Genomic DNA, 20,368 nt, shown 5'->3' on the forward strand with positions numbered 1-20,368 from the left:
CGACAAAAAAGTCAACGTTCGACGTTCGAAACCCTAGGGTCAATGCGTAACCCTAGGTCAACGCCAGTCAACGCGTTACGACCAAAAAGTCAACATTCGACGTTCGAAACCCTAGGGTCAACGCCGGTCAACGCGTAACCCTAGGTAAACGCCACTCAACGCGTTACGACCAAAAAGTTAACATTTGACGTTCGAAACCCTGGGGTCAACGCCGGTCAACGCGTAACCCTAGGTCAACGCCACTCAACACGTTGCGACAAAAAGTCAACATCCGACCTTCGAAACCCTAGGGTCAACGCTGGTCATCGCGTAACCCTAGGTCAACGCCACTCAACGCGTTGCGACAAAAAGTTAACATACGGTAATCTGAAACCCTAAGTCAGCACAATGTGACAGAGGTAGTCAGTTCAAAGTCAACTCAATGACACGAGCCAAACTCAACTCACTGGTGGTAGACTCGAGACTCCGACGACGGCCAAGCGATAAACGCAGCGCCGGAAGGACTTCGGCTATTCGTCAAAACATTGGATAGACCGAAAATCGAAGGAGTCAAGAGTTGAAGCTAACTACAGGTCCTTTACGCCGACTGAAGGCTGGACCAATCACATCCAAAGTATTCCAGCCTCTTCTATAAAAGAAACGAGTCTGGAACGCTTTGGAGGGGGTATCTGTAGGCATCGAAAATTGCCTATAGGTCTCCATGAACAGCTCAGTATTAAGGAACGATGATGAACGTCACTATCCGGTCCACAGGAGTTCGATTGATGTCGGTGAATGCTTGAAGTGAATCGACGAACTACGTGGACTAACAGAATCTCGGAATAACGAAGGTACGGGCTAATCGGGAGCCCCGCGATGTTTACAAAAAGAACAATGCCCTTCATGTCTCATTCACTCTACAAATGATCCAACCATCGGAGTTGATAGAACTCCTTGTCGGCTTTCCAACGCACTTCGAATCACTTAAATCCGAGTTCGGACGAAGAATTTACAGCGGAAGCGGACATATACACCATAACGGACTGTCTCGGACCAACGAGACACCCAAGGGTGTCTCGGCCCAAACCGAGACACCCTAGGGTGTCTTGGATCAAGGGGAGACACCTTAGGGTGTCTCGGATCAAGTGGAGACACCCTGTGGTGTCTCCAACACAGATTTGGGCCTTTAGGTGGTTTTAACCGCTCCAAACTCCCCCGAGCCTATAAATACAAGCCTCAGGCCCTCATTTTTTTAGATCTGGAATTTTGGAGATTAGGCGAAGGCCTGCCGGATTGAAGACTGAAGGTGCACGGATTTTAGAGAGGAGGAGGAGAGATCGGATCCAGTTCTTCAACGCAAGAGAGAGAGAGATTCGTCAGATCTACAGTTTCCCGGATCCGTTCTTTAAGATTATCCCGTTGTGGTAATCTTAAGAAGAGTGATTATCTCGCTTCGCCGAGATAAGAGCTACGATTTCTTGATCCCTTCGCGGATAGACGAAGCTCTGCCCAATTTTTCAGCAATAAGATCTGATCGACGGTGGTCCACGGATAAACCCCGGCACAGGCAAAGATCCCACGCAAGCAGAAGACCGATGAACGATCTCTGCGTTTGTTTGATAAAGTTGTAAACTTTTTATTTTCATTGTGTAAGGAGATCTTATAAAAAGATCAGCATTTTATTTCATTCAAGTTTATTGTAACGACTAAAGTTGTAATAGATTCGATAACAATGGAAATAACAACTTTCACCGCAAACACCCCGATCACATCTTTCCTTGTCACGTTAAAATTACACCTCTGACAAAATCAACTTATCGACTCTCTCCAATAGAGTGATAAGTCCTCAAAATTGCCCCGATCGTAATATCTTTCCTTGTCACGTTAAAATTACACCTCTGACAAAATCCATTTATCGACTCTCTCTAATAAGAGCGATAAGTCCTCAAAATTGCACTGATCGTAATATTTTTCTTGTCACGTTAATATTTCACCTCTGACAATCCAATCTGTCTATCAATCCTTTTCAATAGGATGATAGGTCTACAAATAGCTATTATGTTAACATCTCACATCTAACAGTTCAAAACCCATCTTTGAACCTTTTTATTCCTTTACATAAGAATAGCAAGTGTTCTCATAAAATCCCCAGCGGGTTAATTTTTTTTTTCTAGAATTATCCCTAGGGGTAATAAGGAAAAATTTTGAACTCCACTCCATGTGAGAGTTCACGCCAAGTTAATACTACACCTCTGGCACTTATAGACTTCTTTCAGTGTTTAGAGCAAAGGCATAATGCAGGAAGAATTCTACTGGTCAGTCTTATTCTGAGAGAATAACAAGTATTTATCCCCAGCAGTTGGAAATTTTCTGGAGTTATCTCAAATGATAATAAAGAAAATTTTCTAAATCAGACCTATCACGGAAATCTGTACTAAGTTAGGATCACACCTCTGGCATTTCTCGTGATTTTATTGCTTCGGATCAAAACATGACATATGCAAGAAATACTAAAAACCCAATATCACTTTTTATTCAAGAGCCAAAAGAAATTCAAAGAAGAGTTGTTCTTATGAAAAAGAAAAATACAAGATCAAATCAAAAGAAGCAAGTCGAGCTTTGACATCAGAGAGTTTTTTCTCATGATTAGCCCGTACAATAGCTTCAGCCTTCCTCTGCAGCTCGTCCTCAGTTGGTGCTACTGCAACAGCTACCTCCTTCTTCGCTCTTTCAAGAGCCTGAGCTTCTTGATGATAACTTAAAAGGGTGTCTGCATTTTTGGCACTAAGTATATTAACAATGGCTTCTTCACGAGATAGTTGAGCCTTCAATCTCAGTACTTCAGCCTCAGCTTCAACAAGCTTTGTACGAATGAGGTCTAGAGAAGCAGTGGAGAGCTCCAATTCATTTTGTCTTAGACTGCTCTGCTCTTGCAAGTGTGTAACTTGAAGCTCTTTCTCAGCCAAACTCCGCTCAATTGTCTCACGACGAGCCACTTCCTCAACTTGGAGGTCAGCAAAAGTAGACACAATCTGTGTCTGAATGTCTACATGACTGAGCAAAAGTAGACACAATCTGTGTCTGAATGTCTACATGACTGAGGGCCTCTAAGTGTTTGAGTTGTGCTTCTAGGTGAGAAATGGCTTCCGAACAAATGTCTACATGACTGAGGGCCTCTAAGTGTTTGAGTTGTGCTTCTAGGTGAGAAATGGCTTCCGAACAATGTTCAAAGCATTGGGCATTGCCAACACTTTTAATTCCATTTAAGCCTACTTCTAAGAGAGACTTAAATGAATCAAAGCGGCCCCGACCAGCCATGACAACCTCAATTACTTTCTTTGCAAGACTGTTCAAATAACCTAGGGAGATATAGAGGAAGTCAGGAGCATCTATCGGGCTAGAAATAGCAATCAGAGACGACTCCACAACCCTGGAAGCAGACGTATCGAGATGTGGGTTGGCAAGCGACCTGGACGTAGAAGTCGTGGAAGCAAAAGAAACATCCAAGTAGGAAGGGCTTGATGTCAAGGCCATCATTGCCCTCGCCTGAGATGTACTTGGTACAGTTCCTATTGGTGTAAGCGAGATCTTCAGCAATGTTGCCGGTGGAGTGGTTATCATCGGTAAGCTAGGCAAATACTGTTATTGTAAAGTTGTCGACACCTGCACAAGCTGCTGTTTCGAGGGAGGAGTTACGACGGTAGTCTCAAGAGTGGGTGAACCTGAATGCAAAAATGGTCGGAATGTAGAAGGAACGTGTAGAGGAATTCGAAATAAATTAGGCTTACCGGTGATAGAAAAAGGGATATGAGCGGATGCTTTATCTGATGCAACTTTAGGAGCATCGTCAAAAGTTGTGATATCATCAATGGAATCATGCTCTTCATCCTCTTCCTTACCACTTTTGATGTTATCAACATCAGTGCTTCCATCACCTTCATCACCATCAACTGCATCACCAGTCGAGGAGGCTTCATAATCCACTTCCTCTTTGCATCACGTATAGCTGAAGACTCGGGAAAACTTGTGACGGCAGCCGATTTAGTCATGAGTCTTGTTGTCGGACTAAGACTTAAATCGCCAGCCTGTGGCATTAGTACTGAAGGAGGAGGGGATGAATTATTTTTAAGGCCCCTTGGTTCTAACACAGGAGCCTTAGGAGAGTCTACTACCGGAGTAGATTTCGCATCTGTAGTCAGTAATTCACCTTCTTGGTCTTCAGGAGGATGATAAGAAGAAGCCTCACTCGACATAGCTGGACTACTTGAACGTAGCCTAGTCATGTGTGGTAGGCCCACACCTGAAGATTCATGTTGTTCTTCTTCTTCTTCAACTCTGAGAGCATCGGCCATCAATTTTAGCTTCTGCTGGCCTTTAGCAGGAGGAGATTCAACCATTAATTTTTGGCGAGCCCGCTTATCATATTGTCTAGTTTCATCTGCTGTAAGAGCCCTCTTTCTAGTAACCCTTATTACAGGAGTATCAACCGTGTGAGGTTCTTTCACTGGAACAGGCTCAGCCGCTTGCTCCTCTTCTTGTCCAGTAGGCGGGTCCTCGAAAGATAAGTACTCATCAATTCCTCATAGTCGAGACGTCTTAGACCCCCTCCTTGAAGCATACATATGTCTGATTTCCTTCAGACAAGATGTATTCAAGTTGTAACTAGAGATCTGAGAAGCAGCGGAATACCAGTTGCAGAAACCCATAGAGGTATAGGAATTGGGAGTCTTATGGGGGAGCTTGAAGACGTCCTTGGTGCAACCAACCACCGAATAGTACTAGGCCCTTGCCCCTTCATATAGATTGCCCACAATCTCCAGTTAAGGTCGAGCATTCCTGACGTATAGCTGGTCATATCCAAATTGTCGAGCAAACCTATATGGTTGATAAGGCTCAATGAAAAACTTGTCACCCTGCTTGAAGATCAAGTAGCCCGCCCTGATATAGTGTAGCTAACGAAAAACACCCCCATTCAGCTGAGTGAATCTGTTAGGACCTGCCACGTCTTGAAATGTTGCTCCATACACCCCACCTTCAAAATCGGGGAAGCAACAGAAAATGTGATAATTGGTGTCCCACGATAAGATCTGGTGAATCCTAACCATGTAAGTCCCCTCCCACTTTGCAGATTCTAATCGTTGTACAAGTGGGATGAATGAATCACCTTGAGGAGAAGCCGCACTCATCAATGAGGGACAGTGGGACACGTACACAGGCATTAGATAAGTATAAGGCAATGGCACCCGGGGATTGAGAGTTTTAAAAGTCTTGCCCTCACCCGATTTTACCTCCGTGGCATTAATAAAATCCATGGCTAGTTCACGTAACCCATTCTGTATACGGCACACCATTACAGAAAGAAGGTTCAGCGGCTTCCCATGTGCCAAAAGAACGACTGGGTAAATCACCTCAGCGACAAGAGCATCAATTGGCCTAGTAAGGATGACACATCGCTTTAGCCACAACATCAGGAACCCCCATATCTGAGATAGGGATCTAAGCTTGATAGTGGAAGCTTTCAAACTTCGTGTAAGTAGGAAAATATCCTCTTTGGCTTCATTTGTATAATGGGAGGTAGCAACATCAATTCGGGTTTGAATCTCCTCCAAAGTACTCGCAGCCAATCTGGTCACTGGAGCTCCCTTATTGGTCAAATTCTGGAACAAATACTCTACCCAAGATACTTGTTTTACACCACTTCCCCGAGTCCCTGTCTATTGCATGCAGATATGGAAGTGACACATAACTTCCCAGAGCATGGAGTAAACTTCACGGCTGATTTTTCTCAAAATTTTAAGTTTTATTGATCCTAGAACAAATTCTTCATATGGTAAATCCCCGAGAAGTAGACCTGAGATGTCATGCATCTCGTGAAGAGTAAAACCCAATTCCCCTACCGGAGTAAAGAAGGTACAGGTCTCGGGATTGTATCTTTTCAATATGGAGAAGAAGTGATAGTGGCTCTGGATGATCCCGTATTTAGTAGCCCTCACAGGAATCTTCAGCCCAGCTTGAGTAAGGAGTGCCTCCAACTCCTCCAAAACGAAATTGGTTATTCGGGATCTCCACCCTGTCACCGAAGAGTGAACCTAGCCAGGAGACTTAAATCCTTGTGCAGGAAATTCTCCTTTCTTCACCATAAATCTCTTGACAAAAGTATTCGCCGGACTAGCCACTTCACCAACTGGGTATTCTTTAGTGAACAAACCTGGTCGTAAGGCTATCACTTGTCTGTTATAACCCACTGTACGGACCCCTTGGAAAGTTAAAGTCCCAAGAGCAACTCCAACTTATTCCTTGACAAGGTCTCAATCCATGCGCCTGGGGATGGAAGCACACTGGAAATATGATATGGAGTACATCCTCTCCATATTGGGCAAGAAGAGGTGATGGTCCCCAACTTTCCTCAGCCACTTATAATCCCTGTCATAAGCGACATTTGCTTCAAAGTCAACAAAATCTCCAAAGAGGAATGTTGGTTTGACTAATGGTTTACGGCTTAGACTTTCAAATTTTACGTCCGTAACCAGAATCTGAAGAGTCTCAGAAGAAGCCTGAGTGATTATTTCTACACGGTCCTTCTCAATAAGACAGAAAACAGGAAGCTCTTGACGTAGATTGAATGTCATGTTTTTATCTACGCCACCTTCGTGATCGAAATAATTGCGAAAAGGGAGAGGCTCATTGGTGTGACGCACTGCAAAAGCAAAGAAAATGATCAGTCAAAGTACAAAGCAAAATCAAACGCGAAGGTTGAATCCTGCATTAGAAAAATTGAACGTGGAGGTCAAATCCTGCGTCCAAAAAATCGAACGTGGAGGTCAAATCCTACGTTAGAAAAATCGAACGCGGAAGTCGAATCCTACGTCGGAAAAATTAAACGCAGAGATCGAACCTAGCGTTAGTGGAACTTTAAGTGTGGAAGTCGAAACCCCCTACGCTTCAAATTCTAAACGACAGAGTTCCAGCGCTGCATTATTAAAACAAGTTTCCTCATTGATTCAAAGTTTAGAACTCACTGTAGCAAGTTTTACAGCCACCAAGGGCACACTTACCACCGATTAAGGGAAACTGAGGCGGCGGCATGCCTGCCTGAGTTACAGCATCACCGGCCGACGAAGACGATAGTGAACTCTAAACTGTGGCGATGACGAGTTTGATGGGTCGAGAGACGGTCTTTTTCCTGGGTGCCATTGATTTCGTTGGGTGGTAGAGATGAACAGTGTTCGCCGAAGATGAAAACAAAAATCTTCATTGAAAATTCGGGCTCCGAGGATGTCGTCTGAGCTGGTCGGTTGAGATGTCGACCTATGTCGGGCTCCGAGTCGAGTCGACACAGGGGGATTTCAGCTGTTTGTACAAGTTTGAACATGGACTGATGTCATTTTCAAGTCTTTTCCAGCAACATGTAGGCTTTGTACACGTGTATCAAGACATGTTTGGGATGTGTGTGGTTACTACATTATTTTAAACAAAGGGGATGTTTTTTTTCTTGCTATAAAGTAAGAAAACACGGATCCATGTTTTCATTGTTGTTCCGAAGATAGCAGCCCTCACAAGTTTAAAAAAAAGAAAGCGATTGGATGATTGTACCCAAAAGCAACCCTATGGCAAAAGTACCCATAAATTTATGAAATCTCTCCATCAACAACTTGGTGAACGTGAGATTCGGATCTCAATGTTCGCAGAGACCCATCATGTATTCGAAGGGTCTTTTTGAAGCCATGTGGGTATTCGACAGTCTCTCTCTCCCCCCTCAAACCATTTTCTTCTTTAAGTTTTGTTGATCCTAGAACAAATTCTTCATATGGTAAATCCCCGAGAAGAAGACCTGAGATGTCATGCATCTCGTGAAGAGTAAAACCCAATTCCCCTACCAGAGTAAAGAAGGTACAGGTCTCGGGATTGTATCTTTCCAATACGGAGAAGAAGTGATAGTGGCTCTGGATGATCCCGTATTTAGTAGCCCTCACAGGAATCTTCAGCCCAGCTTGAGTAAGGAGTGCCTCCAACTCCTCCAAAATGAAATTGGTCATTCGGGATCTCCACCCTGTCACCGGAGAGTGAACCCAGCTAGGAGACCTAAATCCTTGTGCAGGAAATTCCCCTTTCTTCACCATAAATCTCTTGACAAAAGTATTCGCCGGACTAGCCACTTCACCAACTGGGTATTCTTTAGTGAACAAACCTGGTCGTAAGGCTATCACTTGTCTGTTATAACCCACTGTACGGACCCCTTGGAAAGTTAAAGTCCCAAGAGCAACTCCGTCTTATTCCTTGACAAGGTCCCAATCCATGCGCCTGGGGATGGAAGCACACTAGAAATATGATATGGAGTACATCCTCTCCATATTGGGCAAGAAGAGGTGATGGTCCCCAACTTTCCTCAGCCACTTATAATCCCTTTCATAAGCGACATTTGCTTCAAAGTCAACAAAATCTCCAAAGAGGAATGCTGGTTTGACTAATGGTTTACGGCTTAGACTTTCAAATTTTACGTCCGTAACCAGAATCTGAAGAGTCTCAGAAGAAGCCTGAGCGATTATTTCTACATGGTCCTTCTCAGTAAGATGGAAAACAGGAAGCTCTTGACGTAGATTGAATGTCATGTTTTGATCTACGCCACCTTCGTGATCGAAATGATGGCGAAAAGGGAGAGGCTCATTGGTGTGACGCACTGCAAAAGCAAAGAAAATGATCAGTCAAAGTACAAAGCAAAATCAAATGCGGAGGTCGAATCCTGCATTAGAAAAATTGAATGTGGAGGTCAAATCCTGTGTCCAAAAAATCGAACGTGGAGGTCAAATCCTACGTTAGAAAAATCAAACGCGGAAGTCAAATCCTACGTCGGAAAAATTAAACACAGAGATCGAACCTAGCGTTAGTGGAACTTTAAGTATGGAAGTCGAAACCCCCTACGATTCAAATTCTAAATGACAGAGTTCCAGCCCTGCATTATTAAAACAAGTTTCCTCATTGATTCAAAGTTCAGACCTCACTGTAGCAAGTTTTACAGCCACCAAGGGCACACTTACCACCGATTAAGGGAAACTAAGGCGGCGGCATGCCTGCCTGAGTTACAGCATCGCCGGCCGGCGAAGACGATAGTGAACTCTAAACTGTGGTGATGATGAGTTTGATGGGTCGAGAGACGGTCTTTTTCCTGGGTGCCATTGATTTCGTTGGGTGGTATAGATGACCAGTGTTCGCCGAAGATGAAAACAAAAATCTTCATTGAAAATTCGGGGAAAAATGACGAAGAGTCGAGTGACTCTTGATTTGACCCCAGTGATCTATTTATAAACAGCTGTGAGCTGTCAAATTGGGATGAGATTCTAGGCTAAAATCCTGCCCAAACGCGATCCTCGCGTCAGTGTTGGTTGAACTTCCGAATGTAGGGTTCACTTTTGTGTTACGATTCTTCCCGCGTTTCAATTCTCAAGCGCAAAGTTCACCTACACGTTTTGAACACCAAAAAAGCAACATCTCGACAACCGAGGCTACAACACAGTTTCAAACAAATAAGGAGAGACCAATGTCGGCTATCATGGTGATCAAAGCTGAGAAGAAACTGGCGTATGACAAGCAACTATGCACCCTCTTGGATGAGTATAGATAGATTACGGTCAACGATGCTAAAATCGTCAAGCTCGATCCGTCATACAACTCATTCTCCTAAATGGCTTAACATTCCCACTAAGATTAATGAAACAAAAAGCTGCACACAACTCATTCTCCTAAATGGTTTAACATTCCCACCAAGATTAATGAAGCCAAAAGCTGTACACAACTCATTCTCTTAAATGGTTTAACATTCCCACTAAGATCAATGAAGCTAAAAGCTGTATGTCGAATGATCATCAATGTTTACAAGAAGTTTTTGGACAACTGAATACACCTCATCGCAGGTTGAGTGGAGTATCTCAAGGACCCAGATGAAATCCGAAGAATACACCTCATCGCAGATCGAGTGGAGTATCTCAAGGACCCAGACGAAATCTGGAGAATACACTTCTTCATAAATTGAGTGGAGTATCTCAAGGACCCAGATGAAATCCGAAGAATACACCTCATCGCAGGTTGAGTAGAGTATCTCAAGGACCCAGACGAAATCCGAAGAATACACCTCATCGTAGACTGAGTGGAGTATCTCAAGGATCCAGACAAATTCGTTGTCATCATCGTTCTTATTTGGTTCATCAGCAATGACTTGGGCTTTAGCTTGTTTGACTAAGTTCATTGTCACCAAGACACAAAAGTTATCTTGTTTGGTTTAAGGAAGTAAATCACGACATTCCGGCAACCAGGTTCATGATGTCTTCTAATCATACGAACTAAGCAGCCAATCTATCAAATTTTGGGATCCAAAGTATTCTGAAAATTCATCCCAGTCAACCGCGAACTTTTAAAAACTTTGGAGGGGGTTCTGTAGGCTGTCTAAAAATCATAATAGATAGCTGATCCCCATCAAGTTTCAATGATGGGAGTTACAATCCGATGACTTTCATATCTCAATGATGAAAGTTACAATTAGATGACTTTTATGTCAACAAAAGAAAACTGCAAATGGAGGACTTTTCACATAGATCGAGAAGAGTTACAATTCAACGACACTTCTGACAACTGATAAAAACTCTATTCAGTGGTCTTCACAATCAACTGTGAGAGTTACAATCTAACAACTTCCACACCCCCACAATAGCTAAAGCAAAGATTACTAAACAATGATCCTTGCAACTCTCTACAGAAGAGGTTACAAGTCAACTAGCCTTTTCTAAACATGGAATTCATCTTCGCGTTTTGATTCTTAAAACAAGGGTGACCCCCGCGTTTCCAATCCTCAGCAAACAAAATGCAGGTGCCCATCGCGTTTTCAACATCCAGCAGATATCCAACTCCACGTCTCCAGTCTAAGATGCAGAGTTAAGGTTCGAAATGCTAATTTGGGCATTTGACTCTTTCAAACATGAGTCGAACGGTTCAGAGCCGTTTTTTCCCATTATTTGAGAAAATCACGTCCACTTAGGAGTGGATTAAGGGGGCAGTTACAACCCCTTATCCTCCTATAAAACCTTAACAAACTTAATAGAGGAGAAGGTTCGGCTTTAGGAGATTGGTGGGTGAAGAAGAGATCGGATTTCTCATAGAGAGAGCGTCAGCTGATTCTTCTTGGATTGTCAACAATAGGAAGATCTGACCTTGGAATATCTTTCAGCAACAAACAAATCCACTTGGCTATTAACCGATTTTTTGGCTTAAACAACTCTTTTCACAGAGTTTCAACTCATTCTGAGTTCTTAAACTCGTTAAAAGTTCTCCATCAAACTGGCCACACAAGTTAATTGTTCTCGCGAGATAAGACAGTCGGATCGTCAACGGAGAGCAAATTCAACGCGAGCATTCGAAGGAAGCACTGCATCACTACTATGAAGAACCCAGAATTAAACAAAGGGGAGAATCTAGATCATTCTCCTCTCTTTTGTATTCAGAATCCAAATTGTAATTAAGATCGAGAGAATACAAGTCAATTTTCTTTCATCCTTTTTACTATAAATTTTCCACCAAACAGCTGGTCAACACGTAGCCTTGGGTCAATGCCGGTCAACGCGTTGTGATGAAGGTCAACGCTAGTCAACGCGTTATGATGAAGGTCAACGCTGGTCAAAGTATAGTCATAGGTCAATGTTGTTCAATGCGTGGCCTTATGTCAACACCGGTGAACGCATAGTTGTAAGCCAATGCCGGTCAATGCATTACGATGAAAGTCAACGCCAGTCAACGCATTGCGACGAGAGTCAACGCCGATCGAAGCGCAGCCAACGGTCAATGCCGCTCAATGTGTAGCCATAAGCTAATGCTAGTAAACGCGTTGCGATGAGAGTCAATGCCGTTCAAAGCATAGCCAACGGTCAATGCTGGTCAACACATAGCCGTGAGTCAACGCCAGTCAATGTGTTGCAATCAAAGTCAACGCCGGTCAACTCGTTGCGATGAAGGTCAATGTGTCGTCAATTCTTACCAAAACAAGGCTCAAATCAACTCTGATACAAAGGATAATCCCAAAGAGTTCAATCATAATTCATATATGAATTCTCAATGAAGATAGTTCAACGTCGACTCAACGACATGAGCTAAAATAAAAAATCAACACATCAGTTTCAGTTCGAGACTTCAACAATGGTCAGACGATAAACGTAGCGCCGGAAGAATTTTAGCTATTTGATAAAATACTGAATAGACTCAAAATCAAAGAAGTCAAGAACTAAAGTCAATTGCATATCCTTTACACTGACTGAAGGTTGGGCCTATCACATTCAAAGTATTCTAGGCTCTTCTATAAAAGAAGCGAGGCTGAAATACTTTGGAGGGGGTATCTGTAGATGTTAAAAATTACTTATAGGTTCCTGCACATAGCTTGAAATGGAGAGAAGATGATAAACATCATTATCTGAGTCAAGGAGAATTATCTGATGCTGACAAGCGTATGAAGTGAGTCGATGAAGCTTACAAATCAACAGGACAACAGAATAACAAAGAGACGATCCGACTGGGAGTTACGTCTCACTCACAAACGGTGAAGAGCCACTCATGTCTTGTCTATTCCATGTATGATTCACCTATAGGAAGTTGTATATCTCTTCTTCGGCTTTCCGACATACTTTGAATCGCGTCATTCTAAGATCGGATGGGAAAATTACAGCAAAACAGTCAAGGCGCACGAAACGACACCTTGGTCGAAAATCGAGACACAACAGGTGCCTCAGGGCTGGCCGAGACACACATTGTGTCTCGGTTGGCTGAGACACAAAAAGTGTCTCAGGCCCCGAAAATGCTATTTCTGCTATTTTTCACCATTTTTCGCTGTTAACTACTCATATTTTGGTATATTCTGATGAGGAAGAATTCCTCAATTAAACACAAATGCCTCCTCCTTGTGAAAAACTTCTCTTTTGAAACAAAACTTGAAACAAGGCTTAAACACCTCTTAAACTCTTGCAAAACTTGATAAAACAATTTTCTTCATTAATTGAAGAGTTAAATGCAATTGATATTTATAACAACTCAAAACATCAGTAAAAACCAAAGTAAAAAGACCAAAACCCCATAAAAAACAAAGTCTGAAACTAGCTGTTACTGTACAATGGTAACTGCGACGGTCGACCGTGTCGGCATATCCGATCAACCGTGAGAGCTTGAGAAATAGACTAGAGTTTGGGCTTCTGGTCGATCGACCGTGGTGATACGTGTGGTCAATCGCAAGCTGATACATGTGTTTTTCAGGTTTAAAACTTGATTTTTTAAAATTACAATAAAAATAACAAATGATATACAAAAATAACGAAACTTTTGGAAAAGTTTATAAATATGAAAATTAACATGTTTGTGGAGAAATTTTTGGATTTGTAATTACCATTTGTGAAAAATTATCGTTTTGCAAAATGTGCACAAATACATGTACAAGGCAAAACATGAAATTCAATTTTGGACAAGTAATGTGTTGTGAAACTTTATGAAATGTTTTATAAACTTTGTAAACATAAATGTAATATATATATGATCAATAAACCAATAGTTCATTTTTTGAGAATATCAAATAGTGTGTGAGTTGTGTATAAATATTGAGCTTGAAATATATTCACACAATATATGCTACAAAACAACCAATATACCTAAGTGATTGCGAACAAGGCTAGCTCTTGAATCTTTGACTCTTGATATAGAGTTAACATGTATAAAGAAACAAGCCACAACCACTAAAAACAAATTAGTTGTAAATTATTTGGAAAATCATCATCAAAACAACAAAAAGGCCAACAATTGTCACACCCTCGGCTCCAATGTTGACAATTCTTGAACTGGTTACTGAAGCTCATGCATCTTCTGCTGTCAACACTTCAATAGAAATGGCAGAAATCCCTCCTATTCATTCGCCTATCTCTACTTTGGTGGTGTCTACTCCAACTCTTGCCATAGTAGCTACCAGAGTTCCACTCCAAGCCCTCGCAATGACACATGCTACAGAAGAAACTCCACTTTCTTTAGCAGCGTGTATGCGGAAGATGACTATAGATCAGACTGTCGAACACTTTAAGCATTTTCTTGAGACTAGTGTAAGGATGATGTTGGATGAAGGCTACCCCTTTGATAGTTGGAATCCGGTCCTGCAGATGTACGTTGATAATTTGACCAGGCTGGTTGGTGCAAACGCTGCTTCCACATACCAAGCCCATCTATGGCTCATGGAGAAAGATATCTCGGAACTGCTCACCTTCAGCTCTGGTGGTACCAACATTTTTGATCTAGCCTCTAAAAGGGTTTGGTTAGCTTTAAAAGAGCGGGAACGCTTCTTGGAGGTGACACTGGCTAAGGAAAGTCAGCTAAAGGACGAAGTGTGTTGAGTTACGAAATTACGTAAGGACATAATGGAAGAGTGCATGAAAGTTGCTTTCGTCCTGGAGGACTTAGCCCAATCCATATCTAAAATGAAGCACATTATAGTGGAGGCGCAGGAATACTTGGCGGATAGACAACAAACACGTACACAAGTCTTTGTAGAGCTGGAGGAGCTTGAGGGTCAGCAAAAATAAGTTCTTGGTGAACTTGAAGACAAAGACACAACTCTAAAGGCGGTGGAAGACTAGATAGCTAGCGCCGTCCAACTTATCGAGGAAGATATTTGTAGGCAAATCATCCGCAAGATTATGGAGGAACGTGCCAAGGCTGTCAAAGAGATAGAGGCTCGATTGCGCGGCCTCTGAGCTAACTCACTTTTGTATCAATAACCACTTTTGTAATGAAGTTTATTCATTATAAATAAATTCAGTGTCTATATTGAATTTCTGCTATTGATATCTTGTGAGTTTCTTTTTTATTTACTCTGTTGATTATTAATTAGGATTTTTAGCAAACCCTCAGCTATCAACAGATTTGATTTTACCTTTACCAATCATCGTTTGAATTGGGCTAGCCATACTTAAACCTTTGGAAAAATTAGAAAATTATATACATCCATTATTTGGGGTTTTTTTACAAAAATTTATTAGGGGTAAAGTAAAAAAATAATACATGTTAATTTTGTGAGTTTTCTACCAAAAGTTGTCGGTGATTTAGTAAGAGTATTAAGGATATTAGAAATTTAGTTCCAAATACTAAACATGTTAAGGATTCAGTGAAATTTAACCATTTGATAATTTTGAGGGTTTGCTAAAATTATAAAAACCCTCTCTTAAAAAAGAAAAAAAAAGACTCTTAACATTCTAAAATTATAAATGACACCCAAAAATTAATAAATTACAACAAAAAGTACAATAGACCCTTTAAAATTTTAAAATTACAATCAACTCCCTAAAATTCAAAAATTCAAAAATTCAAACAAACACTCAAAAATATGAAAATTACCAAAAAAACTCCATAAAAAGTGAAAATATTATAAATAGCAATCTAAAAATTTAAATTTGCAAAGAGTTCCCTACAAATCTAAAAATAGTAACATGCCCTTTTAATTATAAAATTAAAAAGAAACCTCGAGAAAATAAAAAAACCCAAAAAAGGTACAACTAACCCCAGAAAATCTAAAATTAGAAACAAACCCCTTTAAAATCTAACAAAATTACAATCAACCTCTTGAAAAACTTCAAAAACTTTAACAAATTTTAGAAGTATTTAAAAATTATAAGCATACACTATTAGGGTTTTTTTGCCAAAAATAGTTAGGATTAATTGAAAAATGTAAATGTTATTCTATTGGGCTGCATTTTGGCTATTTGATTATACATGAACTAATAATGTTAATTTTGAGGCTTTTTTGCCCAATGTTATTGGGGGTTTAGTGAGAGTTTTAAAGATATTTGGGATTTAGTTCTAAACACCAAACTCATTCAAGGTTTAATAAAATTTACCCCTTTTTTAATTTTGGATTTTTTAAAATATGTACATCCTAAATTGTATGTATTTTTAAATGTGTCACGCCCTGCTTCTCAAAATACTCGGGAATCGGAACGTGAACAAGCCTGCGACGTATTAGATTAAAAAGAAATATACACTACCATTTTTCTTCTTCTCAATCCAATACGCTAAGCGTCAAATACGTAAATCTCAATCACAGGTCCCCGATCACAATAGCAAGAATATAAAGACAATCCAGAATTAGAAATAAACATATCATCCATAGTACATCATTCCAGACATAAAAATATGAGTCAAACATACCCTTATTATAAAAATGGTCTAACTAGGAATAACAATACTTAGTCTATAAAAAAGGAAATACTGGTAAAATAACTAAATTCATCATCAAACTAAAGAAAAATACTATAAATTCTAATATTCATCAGCTACTATAGAAAAGAAAACACGTCTAGGCTTCAGTTTGTTCTTCCACTCCATCGGAAGGATACTCCGGCTGGGCATACACCGGCTATGCTGCATCATCGAACTGGACATGTTCGTCTCCTAAGTTTGACGCACATCAGAGAAAATAGGTGTACGTCAGCGTGCATGGCACACGGCAAGATCTCACATGGAAAAATGAAACGGTCGAATGACTCATGCTATGACAGTAATAATACTAATAGGAAATACAATGATACATGCAACGGGAAATCTACTAAGTCAAAATATAATCCTATACTAAACATGATAACATACAACTATACACATATAATAATCGAGTAAAGTACTAGTCATCCTGAAACTCACTAGTCCACATTTCATACAGAGTAATCATTCATATCATCGGATAGCTGACTGTTCATAAATCCCCTACGTGCATCCAATATCGCTACACGAATCGGTCAGAGGACTACAAGTAATCCAATTTCGGCCTGGTCTAAACTCAAGCAGAACTCAGGTGACTACACAAATTTACTGACTAAAGTGACTACACGAATTCACTTTAGCCCAACAAACCAACCTCAGTGACTACAAGAATTCACTTTAGCCCAACAAACCAACCTCAGTGACTACAAGAATTCACTGGCACGAGCCTGGAAGATACATCAACAGTCACATCCGACCACATGAACAAGGATTTTCTCATTCCAACTCTTCTCATTTTTCTAAGTCAATAATTATAATCCCTATTAAACTCAGGTTCATCACCTATACTCAGTCAACACACCCACACATGTCACTAGATCTGTTCATGATGCACAAGGACACTAAATCATGAACTACTAAGGTTCTTAATCACAACATGAGGCAATAAATGAAACTAATTCTATACAATGATAACATGGCATGTCGAACATGATTAAACAAGTTCATAAGGCATGAGTAATAATTGCGAATGAAATACGAAATGCATGAACAGAGTCTACACAACATAAAAATATACGTAAAAAGACTTCATTAATATCTTACTACTGAGGTGTCCAAACTTCTCATGCAAGCTAAACATAATTAAGTATCCTCTAATATGATAATGCAGAAAAAGAAAACTGTAAACCAATATCGTTTTGCACATGAAATGTCACGCTCTATGACGATCAGTCATACTATCATAAATAATAAATATTCTTTTTCTAAAATTATTCTTTAAAACTATTTATCATTATAACTAATTTAAAATAAAGATATTTTTATAATATAATATAATTATTCCTTTTTGCATGAAAAGTAATATTTTCCTATTTTATAAATTACCTTAATTAATTTCTCAATTAGAAACAATTTTCACATTTCTGCTACAGGTGATGTGAGGGAAAAAAAAGTTACAGAATCTGTGATTCAAACGCGATTTTTTTCCCTCCTTTTTGATTGAGTTTTCAATTATTTTTTGGGGTGTTAAAAAAAGGGTGTTAAAAAACTACGTTAAGGCCCTAAAAATCAAAGTTTGATGTGGCTCAGTCCTCTTAATTATTTTCATTGTGTACTGGCCCTAAAATTTATATTTTACTCGGGTTCCCATTTTGACCCTGTTTTATTCTCTGCCCACTAAAAAGCCTCATCATTTTCTCATTCTCCCTCTCCCTAAATCCTCATCCATACCTTCGACGCCGATGCCGCCACTACACTGCGGATGTCTAGGGCGTTGTGCAATAGTAGCGGGCATCATTAAGGGCCCGATGCTAGGTGTTGGGGGGTGCCCTTCCACTAGTGATGGTCACTTGTGGTGTCTTTTTATTTAAAAAAATTTTTAAGGGGCCCACTGGCAAGGCCGACAGGCGACGACAGTGTCTGAGTCACTGCCACCAGTGGGCATAGAGGCTGGGCTCGCAATCGAACCCTGACCAGGGGTCTGTATGGTGTAAATTTTGATTTCCTGAAATGGGGGTTTCGTTTGTATTGATAAGAATAGCTTATTACAAACTAATGAATCAAAATTACAACAGAAACGGAGGGAATGCCCTCCTTGTTTAACGTGAGGTTTTTGATAGCGATAGGTCGTCTCCCTCAGTGTCGGAACCGAGTTTGCTTCCCTTGGACGATCCGAGCGAAGTTGTAGGCGAGCTTCAGTACGCAGTAGAAGCTCGTGTTGGTCGAGTTCGAGTTCCCGAGCTTAATGGCTATCAAGGCTAAAAGCTAGAAGAAGATGCTACAGTGCAAGAATAATGCAAAGAGCTAGGCTCGATTCTCTTAGAGCTTAAGACAACTGATTGCCAAAGAGCCAAATAGATTAGGTCTTGATCCTGAGTTCAAGACCTCTCTTTTGATAGCCATCATTAGCTATTTATAGTGGAAGAGAAGCATGACCACTCCCTCAAATTGTGGGATTGTGGTTGAGGGGGACCATAACTCCATCCCTTAAATCTTGGGATATGACCATTAGAGGTGAAGAGAACCATACTCCATCCATTAGATCTTGGGATGTGACAATTAGAGGTGAGGAGAACAATACTCCATCCCTTAGATCATGGGGAGTGGGTGTACACACTCCACGTTTTAAGATCAAGTGGCTGACTTGGTCCAGCCGTGCAGGCGAGCTTGACATTACAGGCAAGCTTGGGCTGTCAGGCGAGCTGGCGAGCTTTCAGGCGAGCAGGCAAGCTTGGGTCTGCAAGCAAGCTTGGCGGGCTTTAGCATGCAGGTGAGCCTGGGTGCTACAGGCGAGCTCGGACTTTAGGTGAGCCTGGATCTTACATGTGAGCTAGGTCTTTAGGTGAGGCTAGATCATACAGACAAGCTAGGTCTTCAGGCGAGGCTATGCAGGCGAGCTGTGCAGGTGAGCCTCGTAGGCGAAGCTATGCAGGCGAGCTTCGCTTAGTTCGGGCGAGCTCCAATGTTCAGGCGAGCACTAGCCTTACAGACAAACTTCCTTACGGCGAACTTCACCCTTTTTAGTCAAGATTCAGCCTTTAGGCGAGCCTGGATCATGCAGGCGAGCTTGACTTATGCAGGCGGGCTCCAGAACATGCCACGAAGAACAGGTCATAACTTTCAAACCGTAAGTCCAAATTTGATGAATTATATATGAAAATCAACTATCTCGATAAGACAAAGCCAACCAAACTGACCCTATAGGGTTCGGTTTGTTCCTGTCCGTTTCGCCAAATTCCTTTCGGTTTGAGAAATATCAGTATTTTCCCCTTTTCAGCTATTTTGGGTGAGATTTTAGCAGTCTTATTCTAAACTTCTCTGATAGAGATTAAAGGCAAGTTTTATTGCCTACAGAACCCCTCTAAAGTTTTTAGAGCTGAATCAGGTCGCATGGGGTCTGGAACACTTTGGATATGAAGACCTACAAAGTGATCACTACTCAGATGGAGCGAGGCGCTTTCCAATCGAACTTGGCAAGATTGAATTAGGATTTTTAGCAAACCCTCAGCTATCAATGGACTTGATTTGTCTTTACTAACTGTCGTTTGAGTTGGACTAACCATGCTCTTACCCTTAGCATGATAAGTTGTCGAGGAGCATCTCTTAGGCTTAATGCTAAGATTTCTCCTCTATCCTTAGCCATTTGAGGCGTTTGGATGTAGGGAGCAGTTTAACCTCGTATACCAGTCAGAGGAAAGGATCAGTTTTATCTCATGCACCAATTAGAGGAAAGGGAGTAGTTTAGCCTCATGCATCAGTTGGAGGAAAGGAGCAGCAATTTATATAAGTATACTTGTCAGAGTAAAGGGGCAATTTCACCTCATGCACCGGTTGGAGGAAAGGGAGCAGTTTAGCCTCATGCACCGGTTGGAGTTTGCTAGGTTATCCTTAAGAATATTCTCTAAGAACTTATTGTCAAAGGTAAGGAACAGTTTAGCCTCGTATCCTAGTTGGAGGTTGACGGGTTATCCATAAGAATATTCTCTAAGAACTTTCCATCAAAGGTAAGGAACAGTTTAGCCTCATACACCAGTTGGAGGTAAGGGAGCAGTTTAGCCTCGTGCACTGGTTGAAGGTAGGAGAAGTAATTTATACTCGTGTACTCATCAGAGTTTGCCGGGTTATCCTTAAG

This window comes from Asparagus officinalis, chromosome 2 (genome assembly GCF_001876935.1).
Source record: "Asparagus officinalis chromosome 2, Aspof.V1, whole genome shotgun sequence".
NCBI classification, from domain to species: Eukaryota; Viridiplantae; Streptophyta; class Magnoliopsida; order Asparagales; family Asparagaceae; genus Asparagus; species Asparagus officinalis.